This window comes from Dermacentor albipictus, chromosome 10 (assembly GCF_038994185.2).
Source record: "Dermacentor albipictus isolate Rhodes 1998 colony chromosome 10, USDA_Dalb.pri_finalv2, whole genome shotgun sequence".
Taxonomy (NCBI): Eukaryota; Metazoa; Arthropoda; class Arachnida; order Ixodida; family Ixodidae; genus Dermacentor; species Dermacentor albipictus.
In genome coordinates, this window is record NC_091830.1 from 65,492,287 (window position 1) to 65,516,893 (window position 24,607).

At 45.8% G+C, this 24,607-nt stretch overlaps 1 protein-coding gene across 1 annotated transcript in view; it reads left to right on the forward strand.

Moving 5' to 3' along the window:
* The window catches only part of LOC135904163 (uncharacterized), a 300,921-nt gene that overhangs the window by 75,623 nt on the left and 200,691 nt on the right, over positions 1-24,607 (forward strand). The window contains exon 2 of the mRNA XM_065434772.2: positions 20,068-20,139. The gene's annotated coding sequence lies outside the window, so the exon portion shown is untranslated. The remainder of the gene's footprint in view (positions 1-20,067; positions 20,140-24,607) is intronic.

Consider the following 24,607-nt stretch of genomic DNA (forward strand, 5'->3'; position numbering starts at 1 on the left):
CGATGGCTTTAGAAGTACCCTACTCATAAAGAAGTAGTATATTGTATAGCTGTGCATGCTGCATCAATTTTCTGAATTTTGAGGTTCCTAACAGGCGCGACTTGCAAAAAATTGTGATGTCATCTTTATTGCCGAGATCCATAGTTGTAAACGTGAGGCTGGAGCTCTTCTTAACTTTGCGACGGTCAAAAAGAATGTGTGAGACATTTGCATCCTAAACAAATGGACGCTTAGAAATCTGCTTGCTACCGTAGCTTAATGTTAACTTTTTTATATAATATTTCCAACAAAATTCTTCAAATTCCAAGCATTAATTTGCGAAAAATAAGATCTCCGTTCTTACGTACTCCCATACGAGCTCCCAAGGTAAGGCTTCCACGTGACAAAGAAAAACCTTGAATTTGTCCGTACGTGTCTGACATATTAGTGGCCCACTAGACAGGAAGGTTATACATGAGGTGGGTTAGCAAAGGGCACTGTCAGGATTGGGGGCTCAATCCCATCGCTCGTGATCCGTTGTCAAGGTTGCAGTCGGGCATGAATTAGAAGGTAGCTGGCCCATGCCGTCATCCAACTTATCCACGCTGAGGATGTTGATGAAGGGAAGGACTGCTTCTCATCAAGAACGAGGAACGAGGAACGAGGTTTATTTACAGTATTTATATCAGTCTAACATGACTGTTTGAGAAAGTGCATCAGTCTAACATGACTGCATGAGAGAGAGTGCCCTGAGCAGCCGCACAACAGCGGTTTTTAAACATTCGGTCCCTTCCCGATACAAGGTGATGCGAACGTTCGTTTCGTCATCGCAAACTAGCCGCCTCCCCGCAGGACGGTCTACACGCACAAATGCACACACGTGCGAAGGTCCGGAGCCGACGTCAGAGGGGCCCCGTAGAACTCGGAGCCGTTCCGGGTAGCGGGTTGGGGAGTTTGGGAACAATAGTTGGCCCGCCGAACTCATTCAGGCACAACGGCGATGAGGCTAGAGGTTGGTGGTGGTTACAGCACAAAGCCTGCTTCATCGAACGCATCCTAGCTGAAGCGACGAAGAGTGGGGGATGCCCGTATTGTTCCCCGACACAAAGTCGATTTAGTCACGCTGTGGCTAGAAGTTGGCGGCGACGCTCCCGGAATGTTGCCGCCATAGTTGTAACTGGGTGGCAAACTTGCACTGCAGCTGGCCGTTCTTAACAGCACTCAGCGAAGCGTCCACTCTTACCCTCTGTTACCTTTAGAGGACTCTCGGTAAGCCAAAAAAGGCGCAATATTTGAGGAGGCCTGGTGGTTCCCGCACGATCAAGCTAGGCGCTTAGCCATAGATTTTGACAGCGACTGTATTCGGGGCTCCGTAATTGCTTATCCCATCAGAAGAAAAGGGCAATAAATTTCGTGGTAATTGGAGTTCACCCTTGCCGAGGGAGCAAGCAGAACGTTTAGCTGCTTGCGAGCACTACACATCGCGCCGAGATTGAACTTTTAGGAAATAAATTGTGAAAGGCGTAGAATAAACTTGATAAGATATTAAATACAGAGCTGTGTTCAGCGCACTCTAGGAAATTTTCAAGCCGTTGCCGAAGCCTTGTAATACGCCTTCGCGAGAAGTCAATCCACTTGGGTGTTGCTTGCTGTCAGTAACCGTGTCAACACTTACTCTTGCGTTATACTTTTACTATTGCTCATTAGTAGTAATTTTCTTGTGAAAGGACTTGCGGCTGGGCAAGCTTGGGTGGTTTACTAAGCATTCTTCTTAACGGCGCAAAAAAAGCAGGCATCGCAAGGACAACACGACACAGACACAGCCGTTTCGTGTCGTTTTCATTGTGTGGTGCTGCGTCTAGTGCTGTTCAAAATAATGTATAGTATTTTCTTGGGGCTGTTATGTTTCGAGCTGTAATTCTAAGCGGTCGCGCGTTCAAAGCTTTTTGTGCGGACGCAGCACCTCTTACTTGGTGTAGCGTGCAGAGGTGGGCAGAAATGCGCACTGATCTACGGGAAGTAAATAATAATAATAATAATAATAATAATAATAATAATAATAATAATAATAATAATAATAATAATAATAATAATAATAATAATAATAATAATAATAATAATAATAATAATTAAAAACCCGTGGCGTAACCGTTGTCTCACAGTACATAAATATATAGCCAGCGGCGTGCTAATAATCGAAGTGATACGAAGGTAACGAGAATTATCCAGAGGAATAGTCCACGATACAAAATATTTTACAGCTGTGTTCTCCTCGCTGTGTTACATTAAAGAGGAGTTGCGTTTGAGCGAGCGAGTTTAAAAGGTTACATAATTGCTCCATTTCTCACTGTATCACACAAAAATCAAACTTACCTAAGCAAGAGTAACCACAGAGATAATGATGACAAATATAACACTGTCGCGAAGGGCCCCTCAATAGACATCTAACTGGTCTTTATTGTTGCTACACAAAAGCAGGACAGACGCAGCAGCCTTTGCAGCGTTTAACAACAGCGCAACCGCAAAGATGAGTTGAACTTCCACCGTATATAAAAAGTACCACTGCATGCATCAGCCTACACAACCCAGTTCATCAAAAACACCGATTCTAACCTACCCCCCCCCCTCACCCCTTAGATATAGTCACCGGCTCCTCTATGTTTCGCAGGCGATACCTTATCAGCTGCCCATGGTACCACCACTGTTTGCGTTCTAGTGACACTGTAGAACGAAAACACGAAATATCAGCCCTGCGAAACAATCGAAGTGAGTTCAAAGAAGAAACGTGCGGGATAATCTTGCACTCAATATGGTTCTTAAAGATGACCCGTCGGTAACACTGCTCTGAAACGCGCGTTGCTCTGGAAAGCAGACATTTGCCTCTTATTAGCAAAAACAAGGCCGCTCAAATGAGAAGTCGTTACCTTAATGCGTGTGCTATTCCTCAGGCATTGTTCCTATAGCGCTGATAATAAAAACAACTGGGCTACGGATTCGTTTGGCGCAAGGCAGTGTTTACCAAGAAACATTTCTCGGGAACTCAAGGGTCTCAAAAGAAGCATTGTCAGCTCGGGTGTCCGGTACGGATGTCGCATCGCGCAGGGTAACAATTTACCAATAACCCGCCCTGTAGCCCGGCTGCCTAAACCACGCCCGCCCGTTTGCTTCCGACAGGCTGGAACACTCAAACAGGGTGTGTATATACTGCCACGTCAACGCACAGCGTGAGTCTCGCGCGGGTCTGGCGCGAACACATTCACTGGGGAACTTTGTTCATTAAAGAAAGAAAGCCGATTGCCGCTTCAACTTCATCAGACCGCGTTAGTCAACGTCGATCAAATTCTGCACCGCCGGGAGTCCTGCAGAGACGCTGAGCGTGACACGAGTGTGTGTCCTATTTAAACAACCCGCGTTTCTTTTTGTTGTTGTTAAACTTATGTCGGAAATTTGTGAGAGTGTTTGTGATGAGCCCATATGAAATCACTCCCTCGTTTCATGCTAGCTATACTTTTGGCTGTACACGGAACCGAAATCTACAAAACATGTTTACCAGTCTAAGCTACTGAGCGCTGACACGTTTTGTATATCTATTTGCTAAAGGCGTTTCTTCTGCATGCATAAAAAGTCATTTCTTTTATATTGCACGTTGTCCTCAAACGCTTTCAAAGTTAATTCGTTAGTGTCTACGCACAATATTCGTCCTAGATATGAAGCAAGATTTGTGTGAAACAATATGGAAGTGATTTGGTGGCACTCTTGCCTTGAGCTTGCACGAAAACTACAAGTTAAAATAAATTTTGATGTTTTACGTGTCGAAACCAAGATATAATTATGAGACATGCCGTAACGGAGACTCTGGGTTAATTTTGACCACCTATCGTTCCTTAACGTGCGCGCAATGCGGGGTAAACGGCCGTTCTGGTCATTTTGCACCCATTGAAATAGCCGTCGCCGTGGCCGGGATTTGATCCCGCGAGCTCGAACTTAAGAGCGCAGCCCCGTAGCAACTACGCCACCACGACAGGTTGCAAGAACATTGACACTGATTATAATTTGGCTCCAGACGGCAAACAAAGAAAGAGATAAGAGTTTTTCTCATTCGTAACCTACCACTCGATAACATTAGCAACCGTAAGTATGGTGATATTCCTTCGTGGTCTTCAAGTAAGCACACACAAGCTTCGTTTTTACTGCCCCGCAATTATATAGACACTCAAAGCGCATTTCCGCTGTCGTCGTCGAGATATTTCGTGTAAAGTCCATGCTTGATAGTAATGTTCATATAGGAGATTGTGGCCAAGTACTACACCAGGGTGGCCAATCCTGCTCTGGTGAGGGAGTGCGTTACCGGTTCTGGTCACCGGGATCAGGCCACACTCCAGGCCTGTTTATGCAATTTTATCAACACGCGGATTTTTTTTTTAATCCGGTGAAAAATTGCCGGCACCGCGATTCGAACCACGGACCTCTTGCACGCGAGGCGGGTGTTCTACCTCTACGCCACCGCTGCACTATACCATCGTGACCGCGCGTTAGGTGCGAGTGAAAGAGTGCGCTGGTGTACCGAAGACAGTGGCTCCATCTCGCACGCGCAAGGGAGGAAAGCGGGAAGCGCGCCGTGTTCCATCGCGAGCAAGCATTGCACTGGGGGAGAGTGTGGAGGGGTGTGGTCTAAAGCACCTTAAACTTCGTAAAGTAGCGACACTCTCCTCCTCTTCCTTCGCTTCTCCTCGTTCCTCCCCTCTTTCACGTTCCCTCCTCGACCGTGGCGCCACCTACAGTGCTCGAGCGTAGCAACGGCGCCAACATGCGCTCCTCGCCACTCCGTAGACGCTTCTCGAGCAAAAATGGCGCTGAAGCAAGGCGCGAGGGCCCACGTGATGCTATTTGGCCAATAGCGACGAAGCGGCGGCCTCGGCCAGAGCGCGCGAGGAGGATGCGGCATTCTTTAAAGCGTGACACTAATTTACGATGTTTAAGGTGCTTTAGTGTGTTCTACACTGGTGGGGGCTGCGTATGGCGCGGCCGCGCGGGGCCTTTTCTTAATAACGAAGGGGTCATAGTGCGCAGAGTGCTGATAGCACAGTGTGCGAAGTGTTCTCGCCACTTAGTTTGCGTTGAAGCTAGAGGCAGCACAAAGGTCAATTAGCTCGCTGCTGCGGCCACGCTTCCTCGCACCAGCGTTTATGACAGCGAGTTTCGGCGGTAATCGAGTGAGATGTGTTCATGTTTCATTCCGTGCACGTGACGTCATGCTTGCCAGTTTAGTTAGTAAGCGAAGATTTACAGTTCTATACGTCGATACAACTACTCGCCTTACTTCTGTCTAATGATTTGCGAAAGAAATCATTGCTTCGTCTCTCGGGCGAAACTGCGACCTTTTATTTCTCCCTACTCTATTAACTAGAAAGCTTTTTCTGTGTTCTCTCGACCGATACACTATTGCTTAATCCACTTGGCTTCTAGGATGCGTTGACTGTGATTCGTGATTTGGTTAAGCAGTGAACACAAAGAAGTGAAAAAAAAAAAGCATTAACTATTCGGAATATCTGTTCACGACAACCCGTACGAACGTAGTGTCATCTAAAACACGGATAGGTGGCGCTATAGCAACGGCAACGAGGGCCACGACAATGTGAAGACAGCGACAACACAGTGAGGAAGGCACGGCAATCCAACACGTCGAGCACGCAGGAATTGGTTCGAGGAAAGCACCAAAGAGATTTCGTTGTTTTTTGTGCGCCGCTTCTTCAGCCAATAATAGTGACTATGGTAAAGGCGATGTTAATTTCTGCGACAATTACCCAAAGAAAGAAAGAAGGAAAGTGTTGTAAGTGTTGTAAGACCATGGCTTTATTAAATGACCGAGCACCCAAGCTCACGCCTCGTGCGAGCGCCTCGAGTCCTTCAGAAAGAGCCCGTTTGCGTCGGCACGGCTCGTGTCAAGTTTCATCAATCTGTTTTCGCTTTCTTGGGAATACGTACAGCCTTCGTGTAGCATCTATAGCGAGGTGCTTTACTCTGTGCTTTGTTTAAAGTTCTATATATTTCGGTGTTTTTTTTTTGACGGAGTGAGAGCACACATGTGCTGGTAATTTTCACGGTGATTGGGTGTGCACGGTGCACCAATAAATTGCGCTCCCTGATTGGTTGAGTTAGGGCAAGCCGGGCTTTATATGCGTGATGTCTTATTCTTCGGGCCCCCTTTTTTCTTTTCCTGCCACTTATGGCCCTTTCTGTATTGGTCTCTGATTCATATTTCTTAGTCGCCAGAGCTCAACTTTAATGTTTGCGACACAAGCGGCTTTTTTTCGGAGGCAAATATTTTGTCAGGATCCTATCGTTAGTTAAACTACAACTAGCAGCGGCGGGCTCTCGGCTATGTCAATGTTAGAGCCGCGCCTTTGATCAAGTTTACCTATAAGAGATTCTTAAAGCGCTAACGTTCGACCTACAACGCGGGCGATCGAAAACATTCCTGAACGTTCGTTATATTAAAAACTTGGCGTTTCTATGGATAGTAGAAAAAGCAATAATAATAATAATATTTGGGTTTTACGTGCCAAAACCACTTTCTGATTATGAGGCACGCCGTAGTGGAGGACTCCGGAAATTTTGACCACCTGGGGTTCTTTAACGTGCACCTAAATCTAAGCACACGGGTGTTTTCGCATTTCGCCCCCATCGAAATGCGGCCGCCGTGGCCGGGATTCGACCCCCGACCTCGTGCTCAGCAGTCCAACACCATAGCTACTGAGCAACCACGGCGGGTGAGAAAAAGCAATGCAACATGAGCACGACAGAAAGAATGAGAGCAAGCCAAGACAAGAAAAAGAAAACGAGATAAATCTGGTAGGATGTCATCAAAGGCGCCAAGTTACTGTTTTAAAGCTTGGATTATTTTTGTTACTTTCTGTGTTTAAGCGGGTGAGCACGTTCGCTCGGAACAATACCGATATGAAAAAACACGTTGCTCAAGTGCACCAGATGGCCGAAAATTCGTTGTTAGATAACGAAACACAAATAGAGCAGCAATATTAATACCGGTACAATAAAAGTGGCAAGAGGAATGTGGAGGAATTACACTCGGCAGTATTTTCCCGGCAGAATATGGGCATAGCATTTCTTCCCGCACGCCCGTGGCTAGATTACAATAGTCAAGTGGGAATGCGGATTTTATGGGTGCCCCCCTGTGCAGTGATCTTATGCTGTGTAGCTTGCGACACAGAACTGGCGACGACTGCGAACAAGCATTTGAATTATCCGAATTGAATGTAACGTTATTTCTAGCGGGGCAACATCTTCATGGCCAATTTTGCTTAAAGCTTCTTTACCAACCCTGTAATAATGTTAACGCCAGCTAGTGGTAGCTGAGAGGATGCTCTGACTTTGCACGGCAGTATCATCTGAAATCCCTCAGAGTGTTTTCTACCGGTGATGTCATTTAGCATTCTGTTCCATGATTTTAATGCGAACATTTTTCTTCGTGCCTCCTGCGGCACCACGAAGTCTTGCTGATTGAACAGGAGTTGGTTCCCAGCGTAAATGTTTCGTATGCGAGGGAAACCCCTCCTGAAACGATGAGAATGTTCTGTGAAGTCGTGTCCTGATACCATGCGTAAGAGAAAACTTAAAAAGAGAACCGTTAAAACGCTTTTATTAAAAGAAACCCTTTAATAATTGTAAACTGAAGGACGATAACGCCTCGTGACTCTCACCTTGGCAACGAAACAAACATCTGGTGTCGAAGCACGCTTCAGACGACACGTACCCCAGAAGTGTACTTCGAACAAGAGACACCTACACCTAGGCATGTGCGAACAGTAATTTAGCGCCAAGTGAAGTGCAAATTGGATGGTGATTACACTTCGAACAATGAAGAGTCGTGTTTACCATTGATATAGAACTCTCTTGACACCTCAGCGTGCACAATGCTCTAGCAGGTTTCTGCCACGATTGTGCAGGTTGGGAAGCTTTCCTTTAAAAGCACAAATCCAGCGTTAGTGACAAATAATTAGTTTATTTGCACATGCAGGACTCATTGGTGAGGACGAATGACGAATGCATAGCCGGAAATACATAGGTTTTTGACCGATGTGGACAGATCCACTAGCGAACTTCCCGTGATTTTCGTTCTTCTGTTAGCACCACCAGCATAATGTTAACGCTCTTTCGCTTTCTCAAGTTTGACGCATTTTCGTGTTCAAGTGGTGATTTGAAATATTTCAAAGCTATACGAAAACTGCTATTTATGATTAGTGACTATTCCATTCAAAGGCCAACTCAAATAGGCTAATATTCACTCACTAATCGGAAGTCTCAAATATTCGAGCAACCCTACTTACAACATTCACCTTCCACCACGCATGGACCCTGAAGTACGTTGCCTCCTTGTAGGAACAATGTGCTGCCATGGACGCGTTAGTGTAATCAGGGGAAATCCCAGGCCCCTGCCGACGTTGGTCCTTAAACCCACTGGGCTGACGTGCTTATAACGTAATCCTCCGTCTACAACTAATGACCGAGGTGGACGCCTCCGTAGGAGATAAAGTGTCAATTATTCACACATCGACGCCTTGCGCGAGTTCACTTCGTACCGCCGCGAAGATTAGAGCAGACGCGCAGTTGGTAATTTGCTCTTAATCTCCCCGTTTCCTAAGACAGCGGCTTAGGCAGTCGTTCACCTCTACCCCCAGCACTTGTGAGACGTTTTCATCTGCCTATTGTATGCTTCTTCTTCTGCGCCCTGAGTCATCAGCACTCAAGCCCTACCAAGTCTTGTAATTTGTCACGGAAGCGAAGGCTACGTACAAACTCACCCACTCACTCGTCGGAATAACGCTTAATAATGCATGCAAGTACATATAGGCGGGAGGCATTTAGCTAGGTTTAAGTTTTGAGGGGTACGCGAAGATCTCAATCGTCTTTTTGTAATGAATTGAAGAAGCTTTCAGTTTGGTTGGGTGTTTGAGTCGAATAGTGACTACTCGAAAATATCAAGATTTCTCGAGTAGCTTTCGAATTATTCAATTCTTCAGCGGCTGTACCGCGGCTATTCGCGCTGTCTGATGAGTCCTGCTTGTGCAAACAAACTGCTCGCTATAGTGCAATAGTGCACTATTGCGATGCTCGCAGTAGTGCACTATTGCATGCTCGCGAAATGCTCGCGAAATGCTCGCAATAGTGCAATCAACAAACGTAGTGCGTAAGTTGGACGCAACGAAACGGCAGACTCTCGCAGACACTCGTCACAGGCTCTGTACGCACCTTACGTGATCAATTTCGCACATACTGGAGATGAAAATGATCCCGTTGTTTTACAAATAAGCGATCCCTTGCCTAGTGAATGAGAGCGGCACTCATGCTTGTTGCCAACTTTCCGGCTTCATTCCCATTTTAAACTTGCGCGCCAATGTCGCGGTGTCATATAAAAATACGTCAAACACTGTCTCGCGTAAAAAAAGGTTCAAAGAACCGTTGCTCTGAAAGTAAGTTTAATTAACCAGAGCAGCTTTCTCTAAACAAGGAAGTTTGTCGTGCCTGCCTGTTCCTTTAGGGCCGTAGAAGCCATCGCACAGCCGTATAGTCTTCCAAGAGGGCGATAACGTTAACCAGAGGTTTACCGCTTAGAAACATCTCATTGGGTGGACTGCGCCTACCCTCCCTTTCCTTCTCTGTCTCTTTTGTTTTTCTTTCTTTTTAACGACTCTGCCAGCGTGGCAATGGCCCTTACGGCTCGTTTGAGCCGACGGTTGCCATGGCAAGCGCAACAAAAGACGCGTCCACCGGGACCGCAAACAGAGCATGTCGCTACGAACACGTCCTTGACCTCGAACCGCCCGTCACGCCTGTATCGTGCGTGCCTGCGTTCCGCCGGAAAGCTCGCCCGCCAAACGGAACGGGCACTTACCGGGCAGTGGCTCCGACAATGCGAACTTCCTATGCGAAAAGGAGCCTGCAGGAATCGAGCCGAGTTCGAAGAGGAAAGGCCACGCAGCCGTTATTGGCAGTTCCCCGTTGGAGGCAGTTAGGGCTAAGTAAGACAATAAGCGGCTTTTCCATGCGGCCTGTTTAATGCGGCGGAAGGGCACATCCGTGAAAGAAAGGAACATGTATACGACTTGTACATCCTCGAAGGTTAGGGTGTGCTTTATCGTGCGTGCGACTACTTTTTTCCCATGAATGCGCACCGACTAAACTTTCCTTTATATATATATATATATATATATATATATATATATATATATATATATATATATATATATATATATATATATATATATATTATATATATATATAAACGACAAGACAGGGGTTGAACCGAGGGGCCCGAGTTTTATTAGTCATATCGTAAGAAGCCAACAATCACTGACACCAAGGACAACATAGGGGAAATTGCTTGTGCTGAATAAATGACATAAAGAAACGACAAATTAATGTAAATTAATGTGGATGCAAAAACAACTTGCCGTGCGATGCGCATCGCACGGCAAGTTGTTTTTGCATATATATATATATATTATATATAACGAACTTCGAACTATAACGGCGCGGCAACATCGCATTTCAACGCAAAGTAGACGCGATTCGCGCCAGGTTCTGCGTTGCTGACCGCGTCGGACGCCATCGCCGCCATCATGGCTTCTCGCAGGCATATCCGTGAAATAGATGCGTTCCGCTCTGCGCACGCGCACGTCTCCCTCGCAGCCATGCAGCGTACGCAGGATTGTTACGTACGTCCGACTAAAATTGTTTGCTATTTTTACAAAATAAGCGACGCTGAGCGTTGCGCTGTACAAGAGAATTGGAGAGTGACTAAGACATTTGTTAACTGCTTCCTTTATATGAAACGCTTCGACACTATCAACGTGACTTTTTTGAGCCTGTCTTTTTTTTTTTTTGGTGTCCAGGGTCTTAAGCTTATGAAATATTGGAAATATATATTTATATTTCACATTGCGCGCGCTGCAATATGACGTATTGCAGCACGCGCTGTAAGCGTTTACAACAAACATGTTCTTAAGCCAGCCAGAACTGCGCCAACAAGGTGTTGCCTTGCAGTGCACTACTTTTGGTTTACAGGTGGCAACAAAAGAGAATACAAAATCAGGAAGAATGCAAAATAACATTTCTGATATTAAAAATGCAAACGACAAACCATGGTATTTGACGAACAGAATGGAAGACAGGAACGAGAATTTAAGGTTGAAGGCGAAAAGGAAACGGACTGGTGGCTCCTTGGATTTATTCCTACATTCCGGAATATGAAAGATACGCTTTTTTCTAGCTGTAAGACAGCCTGGTTCAATAAGAAACTAAAAAAAATCATACTAAATAATCGATGGCGTGATTGTTAATATATATATTGTTCCAGCAGGAACCAAATATTCAGACAGAACCCATTCTGATAGGCAATGACAGTGAAAGTGAAAAAAGGGGTACGAAAACAGTGTGGAGCTTCACTATAGCATGTGTTCCGTGTTCCCATTTTTCTCGGTTCCTCACGTCCTCGCCCAATAACTCAACACGTTTCACCACCATTTCCCCGAGGAAACTCGAGCTAACGGCCGATTTAGCTCGGCCGCAACTCAACCATTAATCGCCGCCGGTTCACGTACGTCTAGCGCCACATCACATCATCGCAACGTAAACGGTCAAAAATGTGGTCCTCCCCATCGGTTGTAAATGGGCTTCCATTACGCGCTCGGAAGCACGTCCACGTTATTAACTTTCCGGCCGCAAAAAGGCCACACTGTCGCGTGCTTGCTACGCCCCGAGAGAGACGGTGTCGCGAAATCTATTGTGCGGAGAATTGCGTGCCCTCTGGCAGCCGTGTACCGCTGACCGGTTCGTTAGTATTTAATCAGGCGTCTATTCATGTCAGGCCATCGGAAGGGCGACGTGTAGAGTGCTCGTTGTTCGGGCTGTCTTTGGGTAGTGAATTTAACGCATTATTTCTTCGTTACTTTCTTCTTTCAGTTTACCGTCCCCAATTTGCAAAGTGGATTAGGATGGCTTGGAAATTAATTCTCACCCTTGGACTATCCGTAAAATTCGCCGAAAGTACGCTGCAAGAGCGTTATCTTTATTTTTGTTTTGCTTAACCTCTATCGCAATGCCGGCAGGGCATCGAACTCTCGACCTCACGCGCAGCAGCTCATCGCCGCATCCAGGTGGTCTTCTTAGCTGCAACAAACATTAAAAAAAAAAGGACATGGCTGTGACGGATAGCACAATTCTCACCCTTGAGCATGATTACTCGGTGAGGCGGCGTTTACATTTACGAGAAGTCGAAATCCGTAACCGTATAATCAACACTGACTAATTAATTCTTGATTAATTACCTTACGACGCATACTTGAGTTTACTAAGTGTATATATATAGCCGTTGAGTTCGCAAGGTGCATCCACTCTGAGCGAATTCTTTGGACTGCGCCAGTGTTGAGATAATAATTTTCGATGTGCCTGACGAAATGCATATGGTGTTCTAGTTACTTTTGCGCTTCTATGCATAAAGCTGCTGTTTCTTAGAATGGCAAGTGATGAAGACCCACCGCGGTTGCTCAGTGGCTATGGTGTTGGGCTGCTGAGCACGAGGTCGCGGGATCGAATCCAGGCCATGGCGGCCGCATTTCGATGGGGGCGAAATGCGAAAACGCCCGTGTACTTAGATTTAGGTGCACGTTAAGGATCCCCAGGAGGTCGAAATTTCCGGAGTCCTCCGCTACGGCGTGCCTCATGATGAGAAAGTGGTTTTGGAACGTTAAATCCCATAATATAATTTAATGAAGAAAGGTCACTTTTACCCCAAGTTTGACGCTGTGTATCTCGAAACATGTGCCATCCTCCGGATCCGTTGCAAGCGGATACGCCTTGTGAACTGACTATAGCTACAATTCGTAGATTGAAATATGTGCTGTAAAATAATTCATGATAGAGGCAATTAGTCTAATTATATTAAATAGTCGTTGAAGCGCTCTGATTTTTCGTAGAAGCAATGGCCGCCTCATTGAGTTATCTATCTCAAGGGTTATAATAGCGCTATCCCCATTTCGCATGTTTTCCTTTGTCAAATTTTGTCTGGTCTAAAACAAAAAACACCATATGTAGCCGCTGAGCCGTCATTTTGGATAGTGCATTACCACCAACATTGTTTTTCGAGTTATACAGCAAGTGTGGGGTTGGCTCGGAATGGTTTTGATCTATGCATGTTTCAGTTAATGCGGATTATACCCGGGAGTGTCACCGGTGGCCTGTTTGCCGGAATATATGCATTGCACGGTTTTCGGATTCATGAGGCGGTTTATGACACATTCGTCAGGTGGTTGACTACGTGATCTCCGAGCAATGACAAGGACATAGAAATTTTCACATTGACTGCTCCTCGTGAGTTAAGGATAATCAACTTGCGTTCCTGTAGAGAAAAAATAGTAAGGACAAACATGAAGTGCTTAAGAACAAGGATTGATGAATAATGTGCCAGTATTTACCACTCAGCACATGAACTTAGAGTCGATATGTATTGTGCCTCTCTCACACATGGAAATTATGAAGACCATTTGAAACCTCTTAAAATATAATATAAATATCGATTCTGCTTAGCTCTATTTCGGGAGCTGACTCGACGGAACAAGATAGTCTTCCAGATTTCAATGGACTTTTTCATTCTTATTCAACGACCACCGAAAGCGCCCTTCGGAATGCGATGCACTGTACTTCAACTCCGATGTCATCTACAGAGTCGCCAATACTGGCGTGATGTCCCTCGACAACGTTGGAAAATAAACAAAGAACTTTGCTCCCAGCCTACGTGTATTTCCTACTAGGATGAGTCACGCGAACTATTAACCGACTGCGTTACTGAATAAGATTGCCGTTCGCTCATAGATTAGCACCAGCCGACCAATAGCGGTAGTCTTTGTGCGACAGAGAGCCGCATAATCATGACACTAGGGTGTACAGGAATCGCAGCAAAGGTAGTGTTGGCCGTGCCATGTTACTTGGTAGTTAAGTGCCATCAGTAACACTGATATGTGCGTGAGAAAAGCTAGAGTTCTGTAATAAGTCGGTAATAAATCAAAACACTGTATTGGTGCAGTGAGCGTAGTTGTAGTATAATGTTTCGCTTGGTTTAGTGAACCACAATCAAACATCACTCCAATGAAACTTCATGTAAAGGAGCGATACATATAACGAAGAAAATTCTGCGCTTTTTTTCTTGCCCTTGTCACAATATGATTACGAAGCACGCTGTAGTGGGGCGCACGCCTAGTGGGGGACTCCTGATTAAGTCTTACAACCTGGGGGTTCTTTAACGTGCACCTAATTCCCAGTAAACGGGAGTTAGTGCATTTCACCTGCATTAAATGTGGCCGCCGCGGCCGGGATTTCACCAGGCATCTTTCGGGCTTTGCAGCTCAACGTCATAAGCACTACGCTATAGCGCGCCCTGTATGCAAATATTGAAGGAAACGACATTCCACTTCGAATTGCGTTATAGATCCACGTACCTAAATCATCGTTCTAACAAAGTGTCGTGCCGATGGATATAACAGAGCAGATTTATCTCCTAAACCAAGAAATACCCGACTCTTGATCGTCGAGCGCAGCGCTATCCGCGGGGTTTTGCAAACTTCCGATGCAGGGGTGCGAAACTACCGCGTCTCCGCACTTAATACGTCATCCAGCAACACTGATGTTTCTCAGGCGAATGGGTGCAGGTATAGAGCTTCTTACAATAACTACTGGAGGGAACCCTAGCGCTATAGTGTCTACGGGAGCTGCAATGGGCGTGGTTGAGCCAGCGTGAGAATTATGAAAGTACATGAATTTGCCTAAGCTTCATCTCCTTCTGGCTTCAAACGTCTCCGCCACTTCGTAAATTCGTCATTTGCAACAACGTACTATGTGATGAAGAATCGCATGAAGATTAATAAACTTGTCTAACGGCAGGATTTAAAGACGGGAAATTTAGCACAGAAGCCCGATATTGAAACCATTACCCCACGGAAGCATGCATCGACAAGCGACATAGAACACCCGTATGAATTTCTTGCGGGCAAGCCAGCGTGTTGCGGCGCTTGGCGTGTTTCAATTTGGCCTCCTCGACAGGGTGAGCGGCTGCACTTAGTAGCGATTGTGCGCATTCGCGAAGTATTCTAAAATTATAAAAGTATAAATGGCTTTTAAATTTAGGACAACGAAGACAGACAAAGCTCAATAAACAATGCCACAGGAGCGTATGAATCCACAAGTACGGAGGTCAGACAAATCCATGTACTTCCCCTCATTCCCACGATCGCTGAACGATCGCAGTGCCAGAGTTCGCTCTAGTAATTATTTTATTAAAATGTATGGGTAGACGCTGAACGGCCAGCGCATCCACTACTCCCCTTAGCTAAAGCCGCGCCGCGTAGGTTGGTGTAGCTGGGCGTGGGCTCAGAGATTGCATCGGTGGCGCTGCAGTCTCGGAGGCCACCAGTCGGCCGAGACAAGTCGGCGCTGCGAGATTCGTTGGCCTCATCACACACAGCGGAACCACGTGAGAGCGCTGGGACGGCCTTTACGATCTGCGCAGTCAGTGCGCCGTGTTGTGTGCCAATGGCTGCTTGAGCGCGACCAAAGACCACGACGGACTTTGTTGGCGTTGCAGTGTTCAAACTGTTGTCTTCGACCGTGTCACCGTTTGACAGTTTCTTACGACGCTATAGTCGGGTGACGTAGAAAACAGAAACGAAGTACTGTCACATTGGGACTCAAGGCAACTATTCTAAAGGCAGTCGCGTCAAGTGCTAAGGAGTTGTGTGTCGCGCGCGCTGAATATAATTTTGTTGCATTATTAAAATTGCATCCCACAGGTAGCCGTGGACCGGTTCCGTGGGCCTAAAGGCCTTCCTGTGCTTCGTTTGTCTTTAACATGCTCACCGACATCTTTTCCTATGCTCCTTAAAACGTGTGCGCCCTAATGGTCATAAATAAATATCAGTGATGGATATAACGAAGTATTTGATATAAGGAAATATTTCGGCTCGCCCTACTATTGTGATATAACGATGCATAACTGTAATGAATCCTGATTGTTAGGCTTGAAAGTGTAAGAACTGTGGCAAAGGTGGCTACTATTCTTTCAGCACACGGTCTGCAGTTATGAAGTCGTGTATATAAAATCAGGTAGAAAAGAATATTTTTGTTGTTCCTTGATTGCTAGGATAGAACAGAATTTCAAAAGGAAAGTATCATTCTACGAAAACAGGCGCTCTCTTCTTAATGCTCAATTGCTCTGTCTTACAGATAGAAGCTGGTCGTCTCCTTTTGCAAATCACAACATGGTCGACATACAGCTATGATCACTGCGCACATGATACCGCATATCAGAAAAAAAAACATTCTCTGAATTCATATACAACCCGCACCTTGCACCATACATATATGTTTGATTCATATAAAACATCCCTTAATCTATGAGTAGCCTTCGTCGAAATTAAATAATTGTCCTGCAACACCACAGGACATTCGTCACAAGCGTGCTGACAACCTAATACACAAGAAAAGTAAATTTGTTGGCCCACCTTAGCTACCCGGCGGAATCATTAATTACAGGCCAGCGAGGCCGTAAGGCTCACCCGCCAAAAAAAATCAGGCCGCCATGAAGTACATCGCTGCCGGGACACTGCTTCGTTCCAGAGACAAGCGCTGCTCACGTGATCGCTACTGAGTGATCATCGATGCCAACACCGCCGCTGTGTGCCCACGGCAGGATTAACGCGCCTAATTAAACATTCCTGATTCCGTAAAGGAATGTCCAACGCGCTCGTCGGCTCGCATTGTACCCATCCGTATGCCAATGCGTAATTTCAGGCCAAAATGTGCCATGAATGAGAGCGCTGATACTTTCATGAAACACAGGGGAAAGCACAGAAGGCTGGTTCAAGCAAAGCGCGATTAGATATCATCGCGACAACTGCTCGAATAGAAGAACGAAGGCGGGACTTAGCGTTGAAGCAGGACCACGGAGCGCTCCACGTATCGCTGGCTCCTAATACAGACACGTAAGTGTCTCTGACAGATTACATAAAGAGCTTGATTTTTCGGGCATTGTGAACTGACCATGGTGCTGTAGTGTTGTGTCAAAATGAGCTGTGAAAACGCTACAATGAAATATTCTACCAAGACAAACAAACAAACGAGCCCGCAGAAAAATGAACAACAAAATAAGAAACTACATACAGGAATAAACAAACAAACGAAAGGAATTGCAAGCCTACGCCGTTTCAAGAAATTTCCGCGCAATATGGGCCCTTAAGGATGTTAGAGTCAGTAGGGGAAGGGAGGGCTCTGTGTTCCCGCAAGAAACTGGCGACACGCCCTGCCTACTTCCGAGGGAGGAAACACGAACAGCTTAAAAAAAGAAATCTTATTCTGTCGCGGCACTTGCGTTTGGCAATCCTACGCGGCTTCGGGTCCGCCGAAGGACGCACCGGGCTTTGGAACTCCGTCGTTCTAATGCCTCGACTTTAAAACTTCGCGGATTTGTACCGGGAGAGAGCCCACGTAACTACGGGCCCGCGGCAACTCTTAGCCAAACGAACCGAGCCCTGCGGCTCCCGAAACATCTAGAGGAGTCGTGAGCCCAGCGTTTATGTCCCGCAGCGAACGCTGTAACGCCGCTTACCCCCCCCCCCCCCTTCCCCATGCAGGCACATACAACAGGGGATTACGCCGCGAGACTGTATACGAGACTCGAGACCCAAGCGGCACAAAGGTAGCAACCGGGGAAATAGTCGGCTGCTCTAATCCGGCTTTATGGACGGCGCCGCGACGTGCTTCTGGGGCCCCCGCGGGCTTCCAGGCCCTCGACGACGCGTTTGTATACGGACTGCAACTATTGGGGAAAACGGAGGTGGGGGGTGGGGGGGGGGGGGGTCGCTGCCTGCCAATTGCACGCGGCCACGGCAGGAACGGTTCGTGCGAGCGGGCACTTAGCGTCTCGCGGTGGTTCGCGCACGAAACGATCGAGTCCCGTACGCGACGCCCCTTGTGTGTCCGCGGAAGTTCGCCTATATATACGGCTTTCATGCGTCCTGGAAAAGTTGCGACAAAAAACGCATTTAGGACGCTCGGGTCTCCCCGGCCGGAGTCTATATAGGTAGCGACTTATGAAGTTTACACGCCAGGAACACACGCGCGGCGCCCAATCGCGCGACCGGCCTCCGATTTCTGGACGTCCTAATTGCGGGATTACTAAAAGTCGGTTCCGGAAGGAACGCCCACTTCGAACGATTGCCGGTAGCCCGTGTGTCACGTTTTACCCCGCAGTCACTGCGCTGCAAACTTCGTCGTCGGAACGCACCACGTAGGCCGCTGCCCACTCGAGGTCGGGAAGTGTGATTCGGACTCCCCATAATGAGACCTGCCACACTTTGCGCCGTGCTTATTTAGGGCTCGAGATCATCCCGGTAAATTAGGACGTCTTCAGAACCATCTTTACGTGCCGCTACACTACTCTGGTTTTCTTTGGAACCATGGTGTTGCTCTAAAAAAATCCTCAGTACCTTTTTTTTTTTTTTGCTGCAGTGTGTTTGACGATACTACGTTGTGCACGGTTTACATGGCTCTGAGACTTAAGGTGACAAAACAAGACGCCCGACGGAGCTGCCGTGCACCGAAAGTGATATGTAGACAAATAGTTTCAAAGTGTAAGACGCAGACTATTCAGATATGCACAGACACCCAGGCATCTCTTCAATTTTGTTCGCCAATTCGAACTGCTTGTTTGTGTGCAAAGCGTTCTCATCGAATGCACTCTGAATATTTTACGCTGTTCTAGACATGTAAGCGCATCGCTTGCATTCCGTGGAGCAAAAATATAATGAAGTATTAAAATAAAACCCTATGAAGTGCTCTTTCTTTTTACTATTTGCCAGCTCACTTTCATGCCTTCATAATCAGAAGGGTCCGACAACAAAGCAGAGCTAGCTGATCGGGTAAATTTAAAAAAGAAAAGTTGTGTCGGTATTGCTATTGATTTACACTAAACTGTTTAGAATTCTAGCATACCCATCAATAAAAATTTGCAAACTGTAGTTTTTTAGTGATAAAAAAAATTTTAAGGCCACAACGAGTATAAGTAGCTCATTGCAGGCAATCTTTCAGTCATATTGTAAAGAAATATGCCGCCTAAAGCAGAAATTTACGAGTGATTTTCTCTTTCTTTGTCTTTCGCACCTAACTTGCATATTACTATATAATTCGCCTCTACGTATTCGCAGATTTATTTCGATTATAACGACATCAATATTTTGCCAAGGTAGGCGGAAATTGCTTTGCCGTAGTTATTAATATATATATTACTTCGGCCTTTGTCACAGTCGCTTGTCCCTGTCGCAATATTTGATGATGGCAGGATTTCAAATGTTATGTTCCATTATCTGCGTTCTTTCTTCACTCTCATCGAAAGTTCTTTTTTTCGGAACGTGTATTGATAAGATTCGCAAGAACATTTATAAAGTTTGAGCAGCAGCCTTGCCGCTCCTATGGCGGTATTTCGCTAAGAAGGTTGGCAATGCTGAACACCGTTAGCAAGGGTACTTGATGCTTGACAGATGGTATACGGTCTAATGAAGACCTATTATTGCTAACACGACAGATAGCCGACGACAGGTCGGCCGTCAATTATGTCCTCTTCTATTAGCTACGTGGCCCTGTACATTACCACTAATGCGGGCTTACACGTGCGTAGCTCGCTTCTCGATAACTTCAACAGAAAGGAAATACTACTGCTACGTGCGTTCTGCCGTTGGAATGAGACGGCGTTTTTATTTTTGTTTCTTGGTCCTTAACGCAGGCACTGATCCTTATAATTGATTATACACAGCTATAACTATACTAGATAGCGGGGTAACTGGAATTTCTATATAGAGTAAAATTTTCTTTCTCGCCTCTGTCTGCGCTTAGCTTGGCGATGTAAGGGTACCGAGGATGACTCATGAACTAACCCATTCTTTTAGCTTTCTAAAAAGCCGCTGGTTTTGCAATAACAGGTGTACAATTGAAGTGAAAAGAATATCAAATTTCGTCCTTTCTTTCCAGCTTGTGGAATTGCCCTGCAACTGAGCCAGGCTACTCGGCATCTGCAGTCTTGTGCGGTTAACAAGGGCTTGGGTAAGCCTCGTTTATTCCTCATCTTTGCTATTACAAAGCTTCTGTTAAAAAAAAAAAAAGCTATTTTGAGAAATCCTGCGCGTGATGTTTGCTTTTCAGCTGACACTGAAATTCCGCGCCCTCCTTAGATGCGTATAATATTGGTAGCGCTTGCGGGCTGGCAAGCCTCACCAAGTGATACCAGCGATTTAATTATTTTAGGAGAGGAACACTGATCCTGCAAAAATATAGGCGGAGTGGAAAAAGCAATAGCCACAGTTCAGGAGCCAAATTTCGAGTACGTAAACAGCGGCTAGGAAAAAGGGTCACCTGGACGCAACCAAGACACATTAAGGGCATATGTCTGCTCGAACTGCCTACTGCTGCTTTCGTCGCGCCATTCCAAATGTGGGAAAGATATGGTACCATTATATATATATATATATATATATATATATATATATATATATATATATATATATATATATATATATATATATATATATATATATATATATATATATATATATATATATATGTATTTATAGCGTTCTGGTCGGGCTACCAGTTTGCTTGTTCAAGACAAAAATACTATTGAAGAGGGTTCGACTACTTCGCTAGCAACGTTTGTTGTCTCCCAGCCCCCGGGACCCGTGGACCTCATCATGGAGAACAAATAAAGTTAGATCTCTCTCCTCGCTTCTCCTCTTTCAACGAACAGAGTTAATGTGTTACGAGCCTCCCGTGAAGTGCGCTTGCTTTGCTTCCGTATTGTCACGTGCATGACACACCGTAAAAATAGCAGCAGTCGTTCACATAGTAGCGTCTAATTGAAGCGGACGCCACTTTGTAAATGCCGTTACATGAATATATTAGCATAATGTGATTCAGTGCAATGTTTTGACAATACCGACGCTTTACAAACTTGGCACATCTCATTGTGTAGAAATGAGAAATTATTCGATATGCAATTCCATATTTGCAGGTCGTTTCTCTCAAACATTATTATTTCAAATTTGATGGTTCTAACGCTTCTAAATATCATAATTAATAATTGTTACGAAAGCTTATATACAATCGGACAGTGAGAAACAAATAAGGAGGGAGCACACGACATGAGCCGACAAGCGCAATTTGTTTCTTCTCTCGTGTTATGTGCCTATTTTTCGCCTACGTCACTGCGTAGCACACGGTTTACTTGAACTTGTCCTTGGAGCAACGACAAAACAAAACAAAACAGAAAAAAAACAAGAAAAGAATGAAATTGCACTATTGTATATAGGTTTAAGATTCTGAGGTAGACGTGCTTAAGTATTGGAAGAGGACAAAGGTCTGGCAAACACTTCATATTCTCGTTTATAATAGCACAAAGCGGTTTCTGTCATGTGACCCGTCTGACAGATTTCGGGTGTTCTATAAGAGTAACAGAATGAGCGCCAAGGGAGGTTAAACGCCTTCCAGGGCCTCGGGCTAATAGCAGGTACTGACGATAAAAGAAAATACGCAAGCACAGGATGGGTCAGGGTGATAGATGGCGCGGGTAGCTGGAGATCTCTAGTGTTCCTGTATATGCTCCCGCAGGGAGCAGAGTTGCGCATAGGTCCGCCGTCGTGATCCAGCTCTGCAGCGAAGCCACTCCTCGTGCGCGCAGGAGCCAAATGCCGCGCGGTGTTCCGCCTTTTTCTCTAGTGGTCGCGAGCTACAAGCGCCAATTGTTCGCAGGCGCTTAGCAAAGGGCACTTCTTAATACAGGCTACGCTCGAACGAGTCATTCGTGCAGTCGGAGGGGGTGGGCTTCCAACCAACCGAAACTTTGTATGTACCTATGTAAACACGCATATAAACACACACATGAACGTACATATAGGGGGTAGGACCGCCTTCGATTCCTCAAAATAAAATACTCCCGTGGCTCGAACAGCTCCATAGTTCGCTCGCAAACGCGCAGTACGTTGCCACAAAACGCGGTGCAATGATTTTCAGCATGCATATGAAGTTGTCTTATCACTGTCAGAAAGCAAGAAATGTTTTAAAGAGTGTTTAAAACTTCACGCACGTAAGGTGGACACTTAGCGCATTTTGGCTGCCGAAACCAGCCGATTAATGACCGTCGCCAAGAGAGCTATCGTGCCTGCAGTTATGTCAGTGACCGTTAACAGAGTGTCATTTATCACTAACCATCGTTCACAACAGCTGCACGTTTTCGATACATGCGGTGCAGACACAGCTTTAAGCGCATTTCAAATGTTCACATGCGCACATTTTAAGCAAAGCTTACTTTTACGATTCATTCATACCGCAGACTAATCAGCTATATAGTAGCAGCAAATCTGCAAGTAGAAAAAGATTCAAGATGCAAGAGCTTCTAGATCAAATTTATTTCATACAAGGGAATGCATAAACGGCTGCTGGCAGCAGGCCAAGTGTGGTGGTTCTTGGAACCTTGGGGGCAGAATTAAAAGAAACTGGAAAGGCAACGAGCTATTAAGAGTAACAACAGGTTATTTTTATTGCACTAATCACATCAAGATGGCAAACTTGCAGAGTAATTATTCACACAGACTGTAATCTGACAACACATTTTTCTTGATCTCTTACCACTCGGAGAAAAGCCAGTAGTTGAAGACACTGTGTCAAATCAATGAAATCACTGAAGCAGGTTTTGGCCAAAAAGCCAGGTTACAAAGCTTTGTGACCTATCGCATCAGAGGCAAGGAAATTGTACGTCATTGAACGCATTCACTCCACTCCCGCCCACAGGCAACAACATTCACCAAAGCACAAGGTAGATTTCTCGCGTGTTTAAATGAACGACAAGTTTTTTGTTCCGCTGGCTGATACATGATGCTCACAAGCTAGCACACATACAATTGCGGCTTAGCTTCTATGGCAGCAATTAGTTAACAAAATAAATAAGCCTGTGCACTTCAAGACAATAAATTGACTAGAATCAATTTTACTGTTCTCAAAACTTCACACGGGGAAGGAATATATTACAATTATCACAGCTCGAGAGCTAAATATGCATATGCCAACTTAACACCCGTTTTATCCTTGTTCCCTTGTGTGCTTTCTGCAAAGATGTCCTAGCTCTTCAGAAATTGCGGTTGACGAGAGAGGTGCATCTTATTCATTTCAATTTTAAATTCTGAAGGGTGCATTCAAAGTCAAGAAGCCCAGACTTGTTAGCAACAACACTCTCACTATAGTATCAGTGTGTCTCCAGCTAGTTTGCTTGGCTGAAGCATTTACTCCTATGGCTGACTTCCGTGAGGTTTGTGCAGAGTGGCGCGCTGCATCCTGTCATGCTGGAATACAAGTGCCAGTACGATGTGTTTTGTATCACTTCACCAAGGTCCTCGACTTCACATCGTCGAATACCGTACCTGAAACCCGCAGCTGCTCCTCTCAACGCACGATCGACGGTCCGCTGATTGCAATGGCGATGGCACTGACGGAAACGACGAGTTCGCATGAGTCGGCGATGCGCCCGTAAAGTTGGCTTCGCAGCGGCGCGGATCATTTGACGTCATTTTTCGCGCTCGGCCAATAGCGGTGCGAGCGGCGCCGGAAAAGGTATGCGCAACTCTGCTCCCTGCGGGAGCATATACAGGAACACTAGAGATCTCTAGTATCTACAACGGACGTCCTGCAATCGAGGATGGAAATGAAGCTATGCGGGAGCACTACGTCACCCAGCTAGCCATTTCTGTCTCAATATGTAGGCCCAGCACGTGACTTTGCTCGGCGCAATCGGCCGACGCTACTTGGATCGCGGTATACTTGAATTGGCGCGTACTTCCTCCGGCGCCGATCCAACCGCTCTGCTCACATTTTTCACGTGAAGCATCATATCGGAAGGTCTGAGCGAAGTCACGCAAGGTCATTTTCACCTTGCTGGGTCACCTTCCAAAGTAAATTTTCTGACTTAGAAATCCGGCAAAATAATGCTACAATTATTAGCTAGACCTAATAATGCATATAATACTAAAATCACGACGGTATATGCAGTAGTTGTTTAATTAAATCTAAAAGAAAATTTCTTGGCTTTGGAAGGAGTCTAAAGTGATAAACTCGCCCAGGAGTTTGAAAATAGCCATGCTGTATTATCATCTGTGCAGTAAGGATTCATTTAGAATCAGTCGCGTAACAACATAATAACTCGGGTGTTTCTTCGGTCCTCTGGACACGAAGGCCATATCACCCGCAACACAAGGACCGAAGCTCCACCCACTTAACGCGCTAAAGGCGCAGCCACCTCGCAATTGGCGCGCTCCTGTCGCGGTTTCGCGCTCTCATTGGTGCGATGATTGGACACCGGCCGTCATTGGCCACTCTCCACAGCTCCTCCTGCTCGTAGACTGCAAACATGCCTCGGCCAAAGAAGGCGAGCGTTACTTCTACGTCACGCGGCAGAACAGCCAGGGACAGGCGGCGCCACCGCGATTCTAAGGAAAGTAACAACTTTTAACTCTAAAGCGTGCAAATA